Raw genomic sequence first — 21836 nt, 5'->3', positions numbered from 1 at the left:
AGGCACTATAAAATAATACCCTAATTATAAAAATGATTGATTTTGTTTATTATAAAAAAAACATTGCTCAAGCCGGTAGTTACATGTGATGCTCCAGAAAGTTCTACAAAACATCTCATTTACATATGTACACATACTTACTGTGTTGCCATGCCAATATGTACATATCGATCATTCAGACGTATGTATTGCTTAGTAATAGTTGTTTTCTTGGTATACCATGCCTAAACACCAGACTATGAGGCGCCGTATAGGGTTTAAATCAAACTTTAGTCATGCACACACACATGAAACACTTGCATACACATATATGAAATAGTCACATACATATTGTAGCGTTTTTCACCGCTACGCAGGAACTTGGAGAGACAAGTGAGCTTCCTGGCTGCCCAATGCAATGGCTGGGAGTATTTTAATCAGCTTGGTACATAAACGGCACATTCAACAAGTCACACAATCAACAAGACACACTTCTAACCCACATACACACAACCTGGCCGAAACCACCAACCCAAACACCTTTCCCCAACAGGGTGACAACATAACAACCCCTCCCGCAAAGCATGATGGTTCCCAACCGAAACCCCACCCACGCCACATTGCCCCCACCCGAGCTGTGACCGTCCCCGGTCACCATGGCGAACTCAGTCTAGCAGGCGTGACGGTGGTCAGCGCTGGCGTTGTGAACGCCGGAGTCTTTTTTCGGGGGAGATGGGGCGCAGCCCTCTTCCTGAGGCGGACCGGCCTCCACAGAGTTCGATGTTTCGCTGGCGTGGGGCTGGTAGGGAGCGAGCCGGTCCCGGTGGAGCACGACCAATCGCGACCGCCCCGTCAACCGCACCCGGTAAACTACGTCAGAGAGCTGAGCAACAACCGTGCAGGGGCCCACCCAGTGCGACATAAGCTTCGGCGAGAGGCCCCTTTTTCTTCCGGGGGAATACACCCAAACCTGCTCCCCAGCAGCAAAGTCTCGCCCCCGGCTGTGAGTATCATACAAGCGGCGCTGCTTCACCCCGGCGTTCGCCAAGTGCCTACGCGCCAGCTCGTGGACACGGAACAGTTTGTCTTTTAAAGAACAAAAGTAATCCATCCCCGGCTTCGCGGGTAAATCCACTTGTGGAGGAGGCCCGAACACAAGGTCCACGGGTGTGCGCAACTCGCGACCGAACATCAACGCAGCTGGCGTCAGCTGTGAGGACTCCTGCACCGCTGTGCGATAAGCCCAAAGCACGAGAGGCAAATGTTCGTCCCAATCCCTTTGCCGGTCGCTGGTAAGCACGGCGAGTTGGGTGGTGAGCGTATGATTAAAGCGTTCCACGAGGCCGTCACTTTGCGGATGAAGGGGCGTGGTGCGGGTCTTTTTCACCCCGAGGCGCTCGCACACCGCCGCGAATACCTCCGCCTCGAAGTTACGCCCCTGATCGCTGTGCAACTGCTCCGGGGCGCCGAATCGGCTGAACACCTCATCCACCAACACTCGAGCCGTGGTGGAAGCGCTCTGGTCAGGAACAGCAAACGCCTCCGGCCACTTAGTGAAATAATCCATGGCTACCAGCACATACCGGTTCCCGCGATCGGAGATGGGAAAAGGCCCAAGAATGTCCACGCTCATACGCTCCATGGGTGCCCCCACCCGGAAGTCCTGCAAGGGCGCTCGCGAGCGCTGGGTAGGGCCCTTCTTTGCCGTGCAGACGTCGCATCTGTGAACAAAGAGTGCACTATCAGTGTGACAACCCGGCCAGTAGAATGCCCGTGAACCATTCCCAACACTCGTGCCCGCAGAGTCCGCGGCACCAGCAGCTGGAAAGATTTGCCAGTGCCACACGGCCGTTCCCAGTGGCGATAGAGTAAACCAACGCTACGCTAGTCGATTAAACTGCGAGTGGAGAGCTTTTTCCTCTTGTCCCAGGTGAGCAACCGTGGCATAATCCGGTCTCTGGCCCGCGTTAACCCAACCCAGTACCCGCTGCAGCGCCGGATCCTTCTCCTGCTCGGCAATGAGCTGATCACGGTCCATCTGTGGCACAGGCGGAACGACTGCAGGCAAAGGTTTGAGCGACGCAGTAACTCGGCTGCACACCGCCTCGGACGGCGGATTACTGACGGAGGCTCCGGAGGACTGCGTAGGGAGAATGTTCTGATTCCCGGGTGTCAGGGAGTGTTCGATGTCGCGATCACCCACGCGCTCTTCAACCCGCTCGCAGTGCCGACAACGCTCGTTGCTACACGGCCGGCGGGATAAAGCGTCGGCATTAGCATGCAGTTTTCCCGCTCGGTGCTGGACGGTAAAGTTGTAGTCCTGCAACCGCTCGAGCCAGTGCGCCAACTGCCCCTCGGGCTCTTTAAAACTGAGCAGCCACACCAGCGAAGCGTGATCGGTCTGCAGCGAGAAGGATTGTCCGTATAAATACGGCCTAAAATGCTTAAGGGCGACCGCTAACAGCTCGCGCCGCGTGACGCAGTAATTTCTCTCCGGTCCAGACAACGCGCGGCTGAAATAGGCAATAGCACGCTCTTTACCCTCGGAAACCTGAGATAGGACAGCCCCCAGCCCTACATCGCTTGCGTCCGTGTCGAGGATAAACATACGAGACGCGTCAGGATATCCGAGAATGGGCGACGTGACCAGAGCTTCCCGTAACCGAGTGAAAGCACGCGCGTGCACCCTGTCCCAGCGAAACGGCTGATTCTTTTTCGTGAGGCCGTGCAGCGGACTGGCGTTCGTGGCAAAATCCTTCACGAACCGGTGATAGTAAGAAGCTAACCCGAGAAAGGTGCGTAGCTGGGACACATTTAGCGGTTCAGGCCAATTCTGTACCGCCGCAATTTTGGCTGGATCGGTGACAATCCCTCTAGCACTAATTACATGTCCTAGGAAACCGGTCTCTCGCCGCAACAGCTGACACTTTTTGGGGTTGAGTCGCAAATTCGCCCGCCGGATAGCCAAAAATACTTCCCGTAGGTTAGCTAGAGCAACCTCAAACTCCCTGGCGTGCACCAGTAAATCGTCCAGGTAGACGACACAACGGTTGCGAGGAATATCGGCTAACACCTTCTCCATCAGCCGTTCGAACGTAGCTGGAGCGTTACATTGCCATAGCCCTTGCCCGATCGAGAACGCGGTTTTAGGTCGCGCTTCCGGGGCGAGCTCTACTTGCCAGTACCTGCTCCGCAGATCTAGCGAGCTAAACCACGCCGAGCCCGCAATGTGTTCCAGCGCATCATCTATTCGCGGCAACGGATAGGAATCTTTGCGCGTCACCTCGTTTAGCCGCCGGTAATCGACACAAAACCGCCACGATTCGTCCTTTTTGCGCACCAACACAACCGGTGAAGACCACGGTCCGGACGCTGGCTCTATGACGCCCGAGTCGGCCATCTCACGTAGCTTTTGTTCAGCGATAGCTCGTTTACCTAAGGGAAGACGTCACGGATGTAACCGAACAGGAGCTGCGTTACCCGTATTAATCGTGTGCTGCACCAAATTGGTATGTGTGCACTCGCGCTCATCAACCGCGAAAATGTCCGCGAACTCGTGTAACAGGGATTTCACGGTGTCGGCCTGTGTCTGACTTAGCCCTACGCTGCATAAGCTCGGCCATTATTCTCGTTCGGTCTGCTACCGGATGTTTACATGGTGCGCCCACCGGAAGTTCCGCCCCCCTGGTGCGCTCCACTAACATGTCCGGCTGCGCTTTGGGCACTAGCAACCTGGCTAACCCGAAGCTACCACGCAACGTTCCGTCATCGAGATTCAGTACGGCACCCCACCTTTCCAAAATATCCAACCCCAAGATACAATCATCCTCAATGTCGGCCACAAAAAATGGATGAAAAAGAATGATTGCACCTACTTGTATTCGCACTGTGCGACAGGCCCGTATCTCCAGATAGCTCCCCGACACGGTGCGAATGCTCACGGCTGGGGCCGGCAGCATACACCCGTGATCGCCTTGTGCTAGTACTCCCCAGCGCAACAGCGAAACTGTAGAGCGCGTGTAGCGAAACGTTGTCCAGGCCACAGTTAACGTAGACCCCCGCGCGATTTCCTACACGTCCTGACCGGAGGTTGAAACCGGCAGTCGGGGAAACAAAGAAAGCTGTGGGAGGCGGCTTCCCCTCGGCGCCCCCCGAAGCTAGTTTAACGGCTGCTGGGGTACGTTGTCCTCAGGCCTGAGAACATTGCAGCGGTAATCCGGCGGTCCCTGGCCTCGGCGTCGTCGCGGAATCTCGGAAGCGGTGTCGAGGCCTAGCCGCAACGGGTAGCCCTGTCCCCGGCTAGGTTCACCTGAGCCACAGGAGGTCGCTCGGCTCTTTCGCCGTGGCGTTCTACCATGATGGGTTCGGCGCTTAGCCTCGCGCAGCGCCTCAGCCTCCGCTAGCTCCTCCTGCTGGGCGGGCCCGAACTCCGGGTAGCCTCTGCACGCGAGAGACCTCAGGTCCATGGCAAACACCCCCAGTGGCTCGGAGGCGCTCCCGCAGCTTCACCCAATCCTCCCGCTCATCAGCCCGGAGGTCTTCCAAAGCCCGCAGCGCGTCACCCTCCAACGAGAGGGCCACCCGGACGGCTGTTTCTGCCGGAGACCAGCCCGCGAATTTGACGGCTAGCTCTACTTGGGCAAGGAACGCGTGGGGATCGACGGCGCCGTTGTAGGCCGGCAGGCGCAGCTGCAGGTCGCTTCGCTGGCAGACGGGGCACGGAGCTGTAGCTTGCTCCGTTGCCGGCGCTGCGTCACTGGAGGAATCCCCTTCGAGGTCCAATGCAGGAACCTAAAACGCACCGCTCCGCTCCGGTCGCCGCTCTTTGCCCACGCTGGCCCCATCAGGGAGGGTCTTCTTCCTCCTCAGCTGCTCTGCTACTCGGCGGCCTATTTGAATCCTCCGGATTTCCTCCGGGGTGCGCTCTAACCCACGACTCTCCATCCCACTTCTGACACCAATTGTAGCGCTTTTCACCGCTATGCAGGAACTTGGAGAGACAAGTGAGCTTCCTGGCTGCCCAATGCAATGGCTGGGAGTATTTTAATCAGCTTGGTACATAAACGGCACATTCAACAAGTCACACAATCAACAAGACACACTTCTAACCCACATACACACAACCTGGCCGAAACCACCAACCCAAACACCTTTCCCCAACAGGGTGACAACATAACAACCCCTCCCGCAAAGCATGATGGTTCCCAACCGAAACCCCGCCCACGCCACAATATATAGTACTAACTGCTTAAACAACTACTTGAGAAATGCACGCACACACACCTATAAAACACTTGCATACATATACAGTATTTGAAACAGTCACCCATACATATACTCTACTAACTGCTCAAACAACTTCATATGAAATGCGCGCACATACACCTATGAGATGCACGCACATACACACAAACTTTCCGTGCACACACCTATAAGATGCGCACACATACACAAATTCTCCGTGCACACACACCTATGAGATGCGCATACATACATACACAAACTCTCCTCACACACACCTAGGAAACGTGCACGCACACAAAGACACACCTAGGAAACGCGCACAAAGCGAACTGTAGCAGTGTAGGAAACGAGTGAACAACAGATCTTCATTTTAACTAAAAAAAGAAATGAATAGTTTCCTAAAAGTCATTACGTATCGCTGGAGTGTGAAAAAATTTAACTAGAAAAATATTTTATATATTTATTATAATTATTATCGAGGACGACATCATATAAATAGAACACAATAAATTACATTTTAATATAATTAAGGAAACCATTCGTATTATATAGGCTAATAATCTGTAATTAAAAAAAAATAATAATAAATCTCGGTACATCATGTAACTCAATCGAATAATTTATTCATAAGTTAGAAATGTTTAATACGTTATATTTTTTTAATGGTATCAGTTTTTGTTTCAATAAATATTCTATATTTAATGTCCGTAGCGTGAAATTTCCTCAGCAGCGACAGGTTTTGAGGTGCTTGTGTTACCACGGTAACGCAAGGAGGAAGTGACGTTGCATGGTGTTCTGAATGGTGGAATTTTATAGAGTAAAGTTCCCTTAACAGACATTTCCTGCGCAGGGAGTAGGGTGTAAGGAGTAGTAATTTCAATGTATATGAACTTCATTCTCCCTGATTAGTAGTAGCGTTTCTTAAATAGACCATTAATGGAAAGTTTAGAAGACAACGAGTGATTTATTATCACCACAAAAGTGGGTGGTATGGAGGGTCGTAACAATGTTTGAATTTCCAATTCAGAGTCCCATGGGATTCCGATAAGTTAGTTATTGTTCATATTAGCAAAGGCAAGGAAACACATTCCACAAAACAGTAATTGCTTCTGTTGTAGTATCCGACATAATAGCCACAGATTCCGTGCTTCAATTTAATTTTTGCAAATCATCACCTGCGTTTTCTGCCGCTGCAATATCCAGACATTATGTGGACAGTTCTGAATACGCCTTGTGATTGAACAGTGATAATCATTATACTGTCCTACTCCGTCTTTTAAACTGTCCAACAGCAGGCTGTTTACAAACCGCTACTACCATTCAGGGAGAATGAAGCGAAAAGTCCGTCTACATTGAAATGACTTCCTTTTACACTGAAATGACTTCCGTTTACACTGAGAATCTCATAGGTGTATGTGCGTGCATCTCATAGGTGTATGTGCACGGAGAGTTTGTGTGTGTGTGTGTGCGTGCATCTCATAGGTGTGTGTGCATGGAGAGTTTGTGTGTGTGTGTGTGTATGTGCGTGCATCTTATAGGTGTGTGTGCATGGAGAGTTTGTGTGTGTGTATGTGCGTGCATCTCATAGTTGTGTGTGCACGCGTCTTATAGGTGTTTGTGCATGGAGAGTTTGTGTGTGTGTGTGTGTGTGCGCGCGCATCTCATAGGTGTGTGCATGGAGAGTTTGTGTGTGTATGTGCATGCATCTCGTAGGTGTGTGTGCACGTCTTATATGTAGTTGTTTGAGCAGTTAGTACTATATATGTATGTGTGACTGTTTCATATACACTACCTTTAAAAGTTTTAGAACACTTTCTAACTTCATGATGGTTCCTGATTTTTATTTCTTTCTACATTGTAAAGGAATGCTGAAGGTGTCCAAAAAAATGCACTAATCTCTTTTGAACAGTAGTGATATTGAGATGTTTCTGCTACTTATGCTCTGTCAAGACTTCATAACGCCTCTAATCTGAGGTGCTGTTAATTGGTCATTTTTCAGGCTGATAACTCTAAATTAACTTCTCGTCTGCAGCAGAGGTAGGTTTTGGTCTCGCCCTCCTGGGATGGTCTTTATGAGAGCCAGTTTCATTATGGTGTTTGATGGATTTTGCAAATGCACTTGACAATACTGTTCTTGCAAAAACTATTACAGAAAGGCTGACCTCTGTGTCTTAAAATAACAACTAACTGTTGTTTTTCTTGTTGTTATGTAATTACCTAATCCCATATGTGTTATTTTATAGTTTTGAAATCTCCAGTATTGTTGTAGAATGTAGAAAATAAATCACTAAACAAAAAAAAAAATTTGCAAATGTTCTAAAAGTTTTAAATGGTAGTGTATGTGCATGCAAGTGTTTCATATATGTGTGCATAAGTGAAGTTTGATTTAAGCCCTATACGGCACCTCACACCAGACCCATGGCATACATAAACACACACATACATTTAGTATACATTATGCATGCAGGCTCTTACACTGACATGTGCACACACCTTTTCAGGCCTGGTTCTTTCCCATATACTATAAATGCAATATCTACATACCCTGACATTGCTTTTGTTTAAAATTAAATTGCCTTTGGGCTAGCCTCAAACAACAAATACATGACAGTTATTTCATACATGACTATATGTATACACAGTTTACCAGTTTAAAAGTAGACTCAAGACGCATCTCTTTAATCTGGCATACGCGTAACTCATCCCATAACTTCATACTTCGGTACATCTATTCTGAATGGCAACTACGCTAATTCTCTCCATCTGTTCTGTACTTTTCTACCCATCCTGAGGCATCTGGAGATTGTACCAGCTTCAGTAGACAAAGGCCAACCCTGCGAGGATCGTGAGGCATCCAGAGAAGGACCAGCTCCAGCTGAATTCTGCCTTATTATGGTTGAAGCTAAACATCCTGCTCCTGTGCTTCCAGTGATCCAGATCCCATCTGCCCTCTGCACCTACTGACTCATCCCTATGTTGAACTGGACTTCATGTTAATTTAAAGAATTTCTGTTATATTGTACTTTCAGCTGCATAACTCACATGGTGTTATATCATCTCTATTTGTTATCACCCAAATGAGGATGGGTTCCCTGTTGAGTCTGGTTCCTCTCAAGGTTTCTTCCTATTGCCATCTCAGGGAGTTTTTCCTTGCCACTGTCGCCGTCACCCTTGGCTTGCTCATCAGATAAATTTTATTCATTCATCTCCTTATTATCTAGACACATTTTTCTCACACATAGACAATTCATAATTATTAAAAAAAAAATATATATATATAAAAAATTCTTTTTTTTATGAATTTCTTTCATCTTTGTGAAGCTGCTTTGAGACAATGACCATTGTTAAAAGCGCTATATAAATAAAATTTAATTGAATTAAATTGGACATGTGATAGTTCTTTAACGAGTATACCAGTTTTGTAAACAGTAAATGACAAACACAAGATGTTTAAAAGCATTTTATGCGCTCTCCTTTCGTAGCCTACATAATACCCCGAGCCTCCAGCCCGACTAGTCCATACCCTTCACACATGCCCCCAGCATGCAAACCTATGCATATGTACGTACATGGCTCCAGCATGACTTTTCCATGCCCTTTAGATGTACCCCCAGTATGCAAACCTTTACCTTTTATAAATGGTTTTAGCATGACTTGCCCATGAACTACAACAATGACATCACTATCCATGCACAGGAAACTACAATAAAATAAAAAGTATATTCACATTAAATGACTAACAAACAAAAACCATTATGAAGACATATTTACACAATAAAAATATTAAGTATGGCTTACACTTACTATTAACCTTAGGATTAATATTTTGGACATCCATCCATCTAGGAGCCCCTGTAGTCCAACTAGTGACCATAAAGTACAATAGTAATTACCATTTTATTTATTCCCAATTTTCTGACCGTGGTGGGACCTCCAGTCAACATGTATATGTGCATTCACACTACAACCAATTTGGGAATGCCAATTGGACGTAAAGACTGCACATTTGGACTATGGGAGGAAACCGAAGTACCCGGAGGAAACCCACATGGGGAGAACATTGCATGGGGAGAACATGCAAACTACATGTACACAAACCCCAGACGGGAATCAAACCTGGACCCTAAAGGTTATGAATGTAAAGCATAGACAGTTGTTACCCATGGCTTTTAGCATCCATGTGACAACAGAGAATTTTACAATCTTAGAGCTTTTTTAAAACTTAAAGACTGTTATGTAGACTTGCAAGTGGACTTGCAAGTGGAGGTGCCTGTTTTGGTTGTCCACATTAAAAGAGGTTTTGACTGTTTTTTATTACCTTGTCTACAGAACAAATGCTTTACATTTTTCACCAAACTAGGTATCAAAATTATACAGTATGATCTGGCCAAAAAGTCGAAAAACACTAATATTTTGTTGGGCCACTTTTTGCTTTGATTTATGGTATGCATTTGTTGGGTTTTGTTTTGATAACCTTATGCAAAGTCACAAAATTTACTTCGGAGTCAGATTTGTTTCTCTCCAAGAGCTTGCATTGATGATGGGAGAGTTGAGTGGGTGCCTTTTTCTAATTAGTTTTACTGATAACTGGTATTCCTACAGCTACACATCTGTTTAGTCCAAATCTTTTAAGTTATCTACTCATTGTGCAGGTAGAAATACTCTAACTTTCACTAATAAACAGAGCCATGAGCTCTACTGTTGATTTTTTAATCATTGGATTTCACCAACCTTTAAGTTTTCATGCTGATTCAGGATGTTTTTCCAAACACATTTTTTCCTCAAAGATGAAGGTTTACCACTATCCTTCCAGGCTTTTAATAATGCATCTTACAGTTCTTAGCCAAATTTTAGTAATTTCTGCAATCTCCTTAGTTATTTTCTTTTCTTGATACTGGCCAACTTGACATAGCTGTTTAACAAATGAGAAGCTACTCACTGCATCATTTAGTGTTAAAGAAAGTGCTGCAAGCTGAAACATAATAATCACTGCAGTAAATATACAATGGTCCCTTTGCAAATAGGACATTTTTGCTTGGTTAAATCCAGGTAGTGACCTTTTTGGCCAGTCAGTGTAATTCTTTTAAAAGACAAGTGTAGATCAAAGTAACAGCTAGTGAAATCAAGCAAATATAAATATAGGATAAGGAGCTTTGCCATTTTAAAAGCATATTCTGAGGAAAGCAAAGACCATTGGACAATAAATTGGAGGGCAGGTTGCAGAAGAGTAATTTGAAGGAGGTGATAAGTAGAATGAAAACCAATACTGGCCACAAATGGAAAATAAATGGTGAAGGGATGTTTGGAAAGTGCTAGCAAGCAGAATCTTTTTTTTTTTTTTTTTTCAAACTGATCAAGTAAGAGGAGAACAAGGAAACCTGCACAGGGCAAATGGAATCAGTTCCAGCAGGGTTCAGCACATTCTCTCTTTAGCTACTAAAAATAGCCCAGGTCTAAAATACGTCTAATATATTTTCAGTGCCAAACCAGGACACCTAACACTTCACACTTCCTGCAATCATTGAGACATTTAAACATTTTAAAGGGCTATTCCTACATCAGCTTAGACCACTAGACATGATACACCAAGACTTCGTAGAGCTTTCATTTCAGAATGTTCAATGCTTACTTACAACTTGTAACGGTTGGAGACAGGACTGAGACTACAAAGTATTACTGAACATAACCACAAGGGGACTTATTCTCCTCGCAGATACCTTCAGTTATGGTGAAAGCATTCCTCCAGGAGAGAAAATGCACGGCACCGCCTTCAGGATAATGTTCCCGCCTTCAGGATAATGTTTGAAGCATTGGGTGCATGCAGACCACTTCTACAAACATTTGTAAAAGAATGGGTCACTCTCACAAGCTCAGTGAATTCCAGCATGGTACTGTGAAAGGGTGCTGCCTGTGCAATCCAGTCTTGAAATTTCCTTGCTACTAAATGTTCCACAGTCAACTGTTAATGGTATTATAACAAAGACGAAGCGATTGGAAACAATAAAATCACAGAATGGGGTCAGTGGATGCTGAGATGCATGGTGCATACAGGTTGCCAACTGTTGCAGAGTCAATAGCTACGGACCTGCAAACTTCATGTGGTGTTTAGACTAGCAAAATGAGAGTGTGTAAAGAGCTTTACTGAATGGCAGAGCAGCTGTATCCAAGTGTAGGAACTAGCAGGCCACCTCAAAGGAAGCCGTTAAACGAGAAAGAGACAGTTCACGACATCAACAACTTAGGAAAAAAACGGTTACACGTCTCCAAATCAGATGGTGCAAATCTGCAAAGCAACTTGCTTGCACAAGAGTGAAGCATTTCACATCTTCACTAAAACGGTGTAGATCAGCACAAATCCCTTAAACGGGGAAGTTTCACAACCCCCTGGGAGTTGCTGACCTCACCAGAATGAGTTTTCTCTGGGCCTCAGAACAAAGAACATACAATGCTTTAGGGACATGTAGAATGTTAATCAGTTCAAGTATGCTACTAAGGCAGATATAAAATTATAAGTATGTGCTCATATAGAATGTGTGATATTTTTGTGTTGTGTTTAACATGTTTATCATAAACTTTAAGAGTGTAAGCAACCTGTACAACCCTTGCTATAGATAAAAGGTATGAATAGGGTATGAATGTATGCAAGACATGGGATGTTCAGTATCAAATTAAAGCTCTGTATATTCAATGAACGTTAATGTGCATGAAATCTTAGTCATATGAACCAGACTCATGTTAATGCACTTTACCTAAATTACTAAAACTCCACTGAGATGGCCTCCCACATGTGTGTGTGTGTGATTAAGTATCGTAGTTTCATGTATCGTTGAAACTGATCAAGACTGTTGGTCTTGGTCATGTATTATAAAGTTTAAACATTTGCCCAGATCTTATGTTACCTTGCTCATAAATTGGTAAATAACAGATTTTTTCTATTATCATCGTCAGCCGCGGGATAAACAGAATTGGTAAGATACACTAAATCGTGGGCGGATAGATGATTAAGTGTATAAATTTATAACTGTATTCATTCAGTTTAATCAAATTAACCGACAAAGATTAGATTCACCTCTAACCAAGAGTTAAAACCCTACACAAGCCTTACACCACCAAGTGCAATGCAAAGCATTAGATGCAGTGGTGTAAAGCATGCCACCACTGGACTCTAGAGCAGTGGAAATGTGTTTCCTAGAGTAACGAATCACACTTCTCTGTTTGGCGATCTGATGGATGCTTCAAAGTATAAACTTATAGTGGCCTTCAGCTCTTCTGAGTTTGTGTCCTCCTCTTCACAATAGCTCATAGATTTTTTTATGGGGTTTAGGTCAGGCAGGTTTGCTGGCCAATCAAGCACACAGATACCATGGTTCTCATGGACCAGATATTATACTTTAATAATGTATAATATCTGCAGTGTGGGCAGGTGCCAAGTCCTGCTGTAAAATGAAATCAGCATCCTCATAACGCTATTCTGCATGAAATGATCTAAAACATCTTGGTACACAGCTGCACCTGATAAAACAGAATGGACCAACACCAGCAGATGACATGGCTCCCCAAACCACCACTGACTGTGTAAACTTGACACTGGACTGTGTAAACTTGACAACTTGGATTTTGTGACTCTCCTCTATTCCTCCAGACTCTGGGACCTTGATTTCCAAATTGAATAAGACAAAAACTCTGGCCCACTGAGCAAAAGTCCAGTCCTTTTTGTCCTTAGCTCAGGTAGGACGCCCCTGAACACATCCCTGGTTTAAGAATGGCTTGAAGTAATGCAATAGTTGTACCTCATGTCCTGGATACGTCTGTGCATGGTGGCTCTTGAAGCACTTTCTCCAGCTGCAGGCATCTCCTTGTAAATCTCCCATAAATTCTTAAATTGTTTCACAATCCCATTGCGATTATCCCTGTTGCTTATGCACCTTTTCCACTGAACTTTTTTCCTTCCGTTGAACTTTTCATTAATGTGCTTGGATACAGCATTCTGTGAACAGCCAGCTTCTTTAGCAATTAACATGTACTTTTGTGTTTTACCACCACTTGCAGGGTGTCAATCAGTCTTCCCCATGAATATGTAGCCTACTAAACCAGACACCATGAGTCTCCAATATTTAACTATTTCACAATATTTAAATTTGCTAGATACAAAATTTTGGGTTTTCATTAGCTATGAGCCAAAGGCATTAAACAAAAGTAACATTTTTTTTGAGAGAGAGCCTTTAGGAAAGTGAACACCTGGAAGGCAGCAGGACTAGATGGCATCTCAGGTCAAGTCCTCAGAGTCTGCGCAGACCAACTAGCACCTGTGTTCACAGAAATATTCAACCTCTCCTTATCCCAGTCGGTAATCCCCACATTTTAAAGAGTCCATTATTGTTTCTTTTCCCAGAAAATCCCATCCTGCTTCCCTCAACGATTATTGCCCTGTAGCCCTGACTTCAGTAGTAATTAAGTGCTTTGAGCAGCTGGTCAGAGACTTCATCATTTCTTTACTACCTGACACACTTGACCCTTTACAGTTTGCTTACCATCCAAACTGCTCTACAGACGATGCTATCTCTCACCCCTTCCACACATCTTTTACACACCTGGACACTAGGAAGGGGAATTATGTTAAAATGCTCTTTCTCTACTACAGTTCAGCATTTAATACTATAATTCCCCCCACACTCACCACCAAGCGGGAGCACCTGGGACTCATCTCTGTGTCAGCCCAACTTCCTGACTGGCAGACCACAGGCAGGGTTGTGTTCTAAGCCCCCTGCCGTAATCATTGTACATCAAGAAGTTGATAGAAGACTGTACAAAGCGAGAGAGGAACTACTAGACCCCCGTCATCAACGAGAGCCAAGTGGAGAGAGTAGACTGCTTCAAATACCGAGCTGTTCACATCACGCAGGACCTGTCATAATCCTGTCCCATCAACACAATGGTAAAAAAGGCCAGGCAGCCTTTACCACCTCAGACACTTGAAAGACTTTAGGCTGCCCTCTGGGGTGTTTAGGAACATTTACTCTTGCACCACAGAGAGCATCCTGTTGGGAAACATCGCAATCTGGTTCAGGAACAGCATGCAAGACAGAAGAGCTCTTTAGAGAGTTGTGCGATAGGCTGAGCACATGATCCGTACCATGCTCCCTGATCTACACTCAATCTACAGCAAGCGGTGCTGAAAAAAATTCAGGAAAATTGTGAAAGACCTCAACGACCACAACAATGGACTCTCTGTTGCAGTCAGGAAATTGGTAAACTGTGATTACTCACATTTTTTGGAATGCTGAGTTAAACTTTACTAACCACATCCAAGCCTGATTAAAGCAAGACCTACTGAATAAAGAAATCACTTAAATAAAACCTTTCTGTCTAAAGAAATTTTAAGACAATCAAGAAACAAAGTAATTGACGGATTAGTCTAAGAAGGGTTACAAAGCAATTTCGAAGGTTTTGGGACTCCAGCAAACCACAGTGAGAGCCATTATCCCCAAATTAAGCAAAACTTGCAACAATAGTGAGCCTTCCCAAGAGTGGCCAGCCTGCCAAAATTACTCAAAGAGTACGATGATGACTCATTCAGGAGTGCATAAAAAATCCAACACAACAGTAGTGTAGCCCTCACTTACCTTAGTTAAGATCAGTGTTCATGGTTAACCAATAAGAGAGAGACTTGGCAAAATGGTATCCATGAGAGAGTTTTAAGGTAAAAGCTACTGCTAACCATAAAGAACACAAAGCCTCATCTCACACTTAAAAAGTATCTTGATTTTCCCCAAGACTTTTGGGCAAATATTCTGTGAACTGATGAAACAACAATTTTACTTTGTGTATCCTGCAACATCTGGTGTAAAATAACACACAAAAAGATCATCATGCCAACAGTCAAACGTGGTGGTAGGAGAGTGATGTTCTGGGGCTGCTTTGAAGCTTCAGGAGTTGGACAACTTAATAAAATAGATAAAACCATGAATTCTGCGCTCTACCAAAAGATCTTGAAGGAGAATGTCCTTCATGACCTTCATGAATCAATTTATGACCTCAGGCTTGAGCACACTTATGCAGGGGAACAATGATCCAAAACACATCAGAAACTCCACCTCTTAATGGCTCAGGAAAAAAAAAAAGGTTTTGGAGTGGCCTAGTCAAAGTCCGGACTTAAATCTGATTGAGACGTTGTGGCTTGACCTTAAACAGGTTAAGCCCTGCATTGTGTCTGAATTAAAACAATTTTGCCAGGGCAAAATTAATCCTAAATTTAATCCTGTATAAATTTCATTAACCGGAATTGTTCAAGATTCAATTCACCTTTAACCCAGAGTTAAAATCCTACAGTGATATTCAATACTTTTTTATACAGGGCAAGGTGCACACCGCACACTTCTGCCTAGCATCCTGCTCGCCAACGTCCAGTCACTGCAAAACAAACTCGATGATCTCAGGGCCAGGGTAAAGTTCCAGGGAGACATTCGGGACTGCAATCTCCTCTGCTTCACCGAGACATGGCTGAACCCAGCGGTGCCGGACCACGCCATCCAGCCGGCCGAGTTCTTCTCAGTTCACCACATGGACAGGACACAGGACTCTGGGAAGTCAAGGGGAGGCGGCGTGTGTTTAATAGTGAACAGCAGCTGGTGCAACAGCACGAGCGTTGTTCCTCTCACACGCTCCTGCACACCAAATCTGGAACTACAGTCCATCATGTGTCGTCCTTTTTATTTCCCTCAGGAGTTTACATCGGTCATAATACAGCGCCGTTTATATTCCACCACAAGCGGACACGGACACTGCCTTATGCGAGCTGCATGAGGCACTCACACAGCACCAGACATAACACCGGGACGCTACGCTTATTGTGGCGGGGGACTTTAACAGTGCCAACCTCAAACGGGCAGCACCGAACTTTTATCAACATATCACCTGCCCCACCAGGGGCGAAAGGACACTGGACCACTGCTATACAACGGTCAAGGACGCCTACAAGGCACAATCTCGCACTCCGTTTGGTAAATCCGACCATGCCTTAGACACCTTTTATTCCTTAATAAATGAAATCATTTTAAAATTGTGTTTTGTATTCACTCGGGTTATCTTTTTGTAATAATAAAATTAGTTTGACATATGCCAAAAAATAGACTTCAGGAAGGGGACAAATACTTTTTCAGGGCACTGTATGTAGGTATAAAGCTCACTAACATTAAACGGCTCTACCGAGGCAAAGAAAAAAAGTATTGGACACATTATCTGCTGCAGTCTACATTTACTACTATTACTACACAAGATGTACTGAAAGACAAACAGAAGGTGAGATGCAAATACAGATAAACCTAAGATGGCATGCAGAATTCTATAAACATGCTTGTAATTCAAGGCACTCGTATATCAAAGTAAAGTTTTCCATAAGGAATAATGGAAACTCAGAGGATTCATCACACAAACCAAAAATATTGATTAATACAAAATATAAAGTTAAAATAAAACTAATAAACTCACACTTTACCTTTAAAAAAAATCGACATTGAGAGGGGAAAAGGGGGGTATATTGTAGGATGACTTTCACACACACACACACACACACCAAATAACTGCTCTCTCTTGGAATTTTTTTCTTTTTGTGAAAGAGGAACCTATCCCAATGACACTTTCTTTTGCCTCCTTTAGCGGATTAAACAAATTCAGGCTACAGATTTTTTTTAACCTTTTTCTTACACACATTTGCACAGAGCATCTGGTTTAAGAAACATTTATAACTGACTAGCTGAAGTATTTGAAAAGAGTTTGTAGAAATAGTTTAAAGGATTAAGCTAAACATATGCTGATCAGCTTTATTTTAATCAGTGATATTATTTTAGGTCCATGTACATGTCTGCCTGCAACAAAGATAAACCCCATCACGATTTAATTGAAAGAATGAGTTCTGAACTATGTACAGACAAAACTTTTTTTTTATATAAACAAAAGAAAGGTTTTGTCTGTACACTGTTCAGAACCTGCTCTTTTATTTATATCTTTACATTTCATACATTGGAAGACCAAAACCAGTCTCAGAAAAATTTCTGTCTGTATGTTTGTCATATCATCACGCAAAAGTAGCCCACTGGAATTAACCGTTGCCAGTCCCAGTATTTGCCTAAGATTAAACCTGCACCATAAATTGCACTCAAAAGGTAAAAAGAATGAAAGAGTAGAAAGAAAAGTTATGAGCAGTTATGTCAGGTTACAAGCCGCAAGTTTTGACATTGTAGTATGGATGTGTCAAACTGTAGGTGCGTTTTAAATCAACAGCTGTACAGAATATAATGAAACTTGGGCATTAGTTAATATTGTCCCCTGATGAAATAACCACGCTGAATTGATAGGTCAATTTTAACATGCTGGAATTCTTTTAAGACAAAACTTAATCACTACATTTTTTTATTTCACTCTCTGATTGCTGAACAGGGAGTGTATTTGTATTGTACAACTTAGCATAAAACAAAGTACGACACTCAACCTTACAAAACCCTTAACACCTCGTTCCGGATCGTGCTTCTGGATCAAAGCACTAGTATGTCAAAGAAATAATGGAAACTCAGATGATTACACAACCCAAAAATAATTAATACTAAATATGAAGTAAAAATAAAACAAATTAACCAGTACATTAAAAAGAATCCCGACAGAGCAGTGTTTCCATTATTGTGTGTGTTTTTGTGCACATGTACACGTGTGTAAGTGCGAAGAGGAGACAAGGGAACCTCTTCTTGAGCAAGAGACCTCACTAATGATAGTCGCTAATGGACTCACTGCTCTCTGAAAGACAGAGACTCAGGATTTTTATCAAGTAACCTCTCTAATGACACTTGCTTTTGCTTTACACATGCACAGTCACACACACACACACACACACACACACACACACACACACACACACACACACACACACACACACGTGGTCACAATATTACAATAAACAGTTCATAACAGTACAGATTGTTGACTATTATGGTGACGCACATACACTGAGACTAAGCACGAGAGATGATTACCCGTAATCCTGCAGCATGTGAGAGAGAAAAGAACCATTGGCTCAGTTATGATCATGTGACACTCTGCAAAAAAGCGCATATCAAGACCTCGCTTGTTTATTAAGTTTGCTTGTCTTGCAAAGAACTCACAAACCAAGTTACTCGCAATCCAGTGTTCCACTGTATGGACAAAGTGCATTTCCGCTAGATGGTGCTCTATAGAGACAGACTGAAATACATTTAAGGCGCTTAATTCAGCAGACAGACATAATCTGCCTAGACAGACATATATACAATTGGTTTTGGGTCATTTAATGTATGAAAAGTTAAGAGCAATGCATAGAAAAAACCTTTTATTTATATAGATGAATACTTTTACACAGATGTAACCAGTTGCCAGCTGATCGGTGACAGGACCAATGCCTATCTGTGATGGCTTACTGTCCGACCCATGCTCAGAATATAATCCTCACAATAAAACAGGAAATTAAGCTCCGCCTCATTAACACTAGAAGCGCCGCGCCAGTGTTACCTACTTATAACGCGGTTCACCGCCTATTGTTTTGAATAGGAAGCTGTTGCTGACACACAATGATCGCTAGATGGCTCTTTCACCCAAAGCAAATAGTTTTAACTCCAAGATCAACTTGCACTTGGACAATGTGCCATTCATTCCTGCGTTGATAATCAGCAATATTTTTTTTTTCATATTCAACTGAGAAAACCTACTACAGAGTCTCTAAGGGGACAAAGGAAGAGGGAAAAAACGACAGAAGAAAAAAAACAAGTCATGTTTTGCATTATAACCCAAAGGTTTGGCATTCCTTTTTTTTCTGCCGTTTTTTCTCCTCCTTTGTCCATCTAGGGGCTTCACACTATAACAAAAAGAAAAGCTCTACTTAATTTTATATCGTATGGAGAAAATCCATTGGTTCGTTTATTCTATTTGAAGCTTCTGAACGTCTCGGATGGAGCAGGAGCAGCGATTTAGTTCTGAACTCGCTTCCATGAAATTATCGCTAAAACAATATTTATTTTTGAATAAATCAGATCTACCACACCAGATAATAAACTATGCTATGTCATAACCGAAGCAAACACCACAATTATGCCTGGTTCCGTTCAGTGTCGACCATGCGCCTAATCAGCGGGAACATGGTTCACTTGGCCGCGGTGTATTATAAACCTGCGGAGTGTTTCACTGTTTATGCTCACATAAGAATCCGGTAATAAAAGCGGGGAAAATGTGAAAGTGGCCACTTAATAAGAACTAATGGTAACCACACTGAGTGTAACATCTGCATAGTTACCGTTTACCTCTGAAAAAAGCTGTATTTGTTTATATTTGGAATTTTTATAAAAGTACAAAAAGTATGCACGCGCGCGCACACACACACACACACACACACACCTCCTCTGAGCCCTCGGTAAACATCCAATCACCGTCGGTATGCAAATGAGTCAAGACGTAGCCTAACGTAGTGTCATATCAGATTTCAGCGGTCACGGAGTGGAAAGACTTTGAAGCAGTTGCAGCGTTTTTTTCTGTTACAACAAGCACAGCGATGAGTCCACGTTGTTTCACTGTTTATGACATAGTGACACTAAACAGCTGAACAACTTCACTTTTCCATTTACCTCTGAGAAAAAAAGCTGAATTTTGTTTGTTTATATTTAGAATTTTTTTATAACATTACAAAGAAGGTAACAGTTTGGTCTGTGTAGTTAGTGCTCTTGTAGAGAATAAATAAATGAATAACACCTTTCAACCACATCTCATAGTCCATTGTTAGTTTTAGTGATTTGGCAGAATTCTTCAATACTTATTCAATACTTATGAAGTATCACTACATAAGTACCCTAACGCCATTAATTATGAGTTTCAGCTAAAACTAATTTTATACATGTAACAGAAAATGTAGATCCCAAATGTATAAAGATGCATGCTATTAGCATGCATCTTTATGCATATATATACAGTGGTGTGAAAAACCATTTGCCCCCTTCCTGATTTCTTATTTTTTTGCATGTTTGTCACACAAAATGTTTCTGATCATCACAGAATTTAACTATTAGTCAAAGATAACACAAGTAAACACAAAATGCAGTTTTTAAATGTTGGTTTTTATTATTTAGGGAGGAAAAAAATCCAAACCTACATGGCCCTGTGTGAAAAAGTAATTGCCCCCTGAACCTAATAACTGGTTAGGCCACCCTTAGCAGCAATAACTGCAATCAAGCGTTTGCGATAACTTGCAACAAGTCTTTTACAGCGCTCTGGAGAAATTTTGGCCCACTCATCTTTGCAGAATTGTTGTAATTCATCTTTATTTGAGGGTTTTTTAGCATGAACCACCTTTTTAAAATCATGCCACAACATCTCAATATGATTCAGGTTAGGACTTTGACTAGGCCTCTCCAAAGTCTTCATTTTGTTTTTCTTCAGCCATTCAGAGGTGGATTAGCTGGTGTGTTTTGGGTCATTGTCCTGCTACAGCACCCAAGATCACTTCAGCTTGAGTTGACGAACAGATGGCTGGACATTCTTCTTCAGGATTTGTTGGTAGACAGTAGAATTTATGGTTCCATCTATCACAGCAAGCCTTCCAGGTCCTGAAGCAGCAAAACAACCCCAGACCATCACACTACCACCAACATATTTTACTGTTGGTATGATGTTCTTTTTTCTGAAATGCTGCGTTACTTTCACGCCAGATGTAACGGGACACGCACGAATAATGGCTCTCACTGTGGTTCGCTGGAGTCCCAAAGCTTTAGAAATGGCTTAATAACCTTTACCAGACTAATAGATCTCAATTACTTTTGTTCTCATTTGTTCCTGAATTTCTTTGGATCTTGGCATGATGTCTAGCCTTGAGGTGCTTTTGGTTTACTTCTCTGTGTCAGGTAGCTCCTATTTAAGTGATTTCTTGATTGAAACAGGTGTGGCAGTAATCAGGCCTGGGGGTGACTACAAAAATTGAACTCAGGTGTGATAAACCACAGTTAAGTTATTTTTTAACAAGGGGGGCAATCACTTTTGCACACGGGGCCATGTAGATTTGGAGTTTTTTTTTCCCTTAATAACATAAACCTTCATTTAACAACTGCATTTTGTGTTCAATTATGTTATCTTTTACTAATAGTTAACGGTTTTTGATGAGCAGAAACATTTAAGTGTGACAAACATGCAAAAGAATAAGAAATCAGGAAGAGGCAAATAGTTTTTCACACCACTGTATATTTGTATGTGTTTCAGTTGAAATGTTGATGTCGAAACAATGTTGATAAGTTCAAGCTTAGATTAATATATACACTGCTTCAAAGTCTTTCCACTCCGTGACCGCTGAGTGTTGATACAGACCAAACTGTTGTTACCTTCTTGTACGTCTTGTTACTGCGCTGCCCCCTCTTGCCCCTGAATAGAGCCGGCCTCCATCACACACACACACACACACACACACACACACACACACACACACATATATATACATAAATTTTCTGTTACATGTATAGAATTAGTTTCAGCTGAAACTCATGATCAATGGTGTTGGGGTACTTATGTAGTGATAATTAGTTCATGCCAAATCACTAAAACTAACAATGGACTAT

At 43.1% G+C, this 21836-nt stretch overlaps 1 protein-coding gene across 2 annotated transcripts in view; it reads right to left on the bottom strand.

The window, feature by feature from the left end:
* The window catches only part of gnal (guanine nucleotide binding protein (G protein), alpha activating activity polypeptide, olfactory type), a 167847-nt gene that overhangs the window by 39221 nt on the left and 106790 nt on the right, over positions 1-21836 (bottom strand). The window lies entirely within an intron of this gene.

The sequence above is a fragment of the Clarias gariepinus genome, chromosome 26 (assembly GCF_024256425.1).
Source record: "Clarias gariepinus isolate MV-2021 ecotype Netherlands chromosome 26, CGAR_prim_01v2, whole genome shotgun sequence".
NCBI classification, from domain to species: domain Eukaryota; kingdom Metazoa; phylum Chordata; class Actinopteri; order Siluriformes; family Clariidae; genus Clarias; species Clarias gariepinus.
The sequence above is the reverse complement of the archived record's forward strand: the minus strand, read 5'-3'. Positions and strand labels throughout refer to the sequence as shown.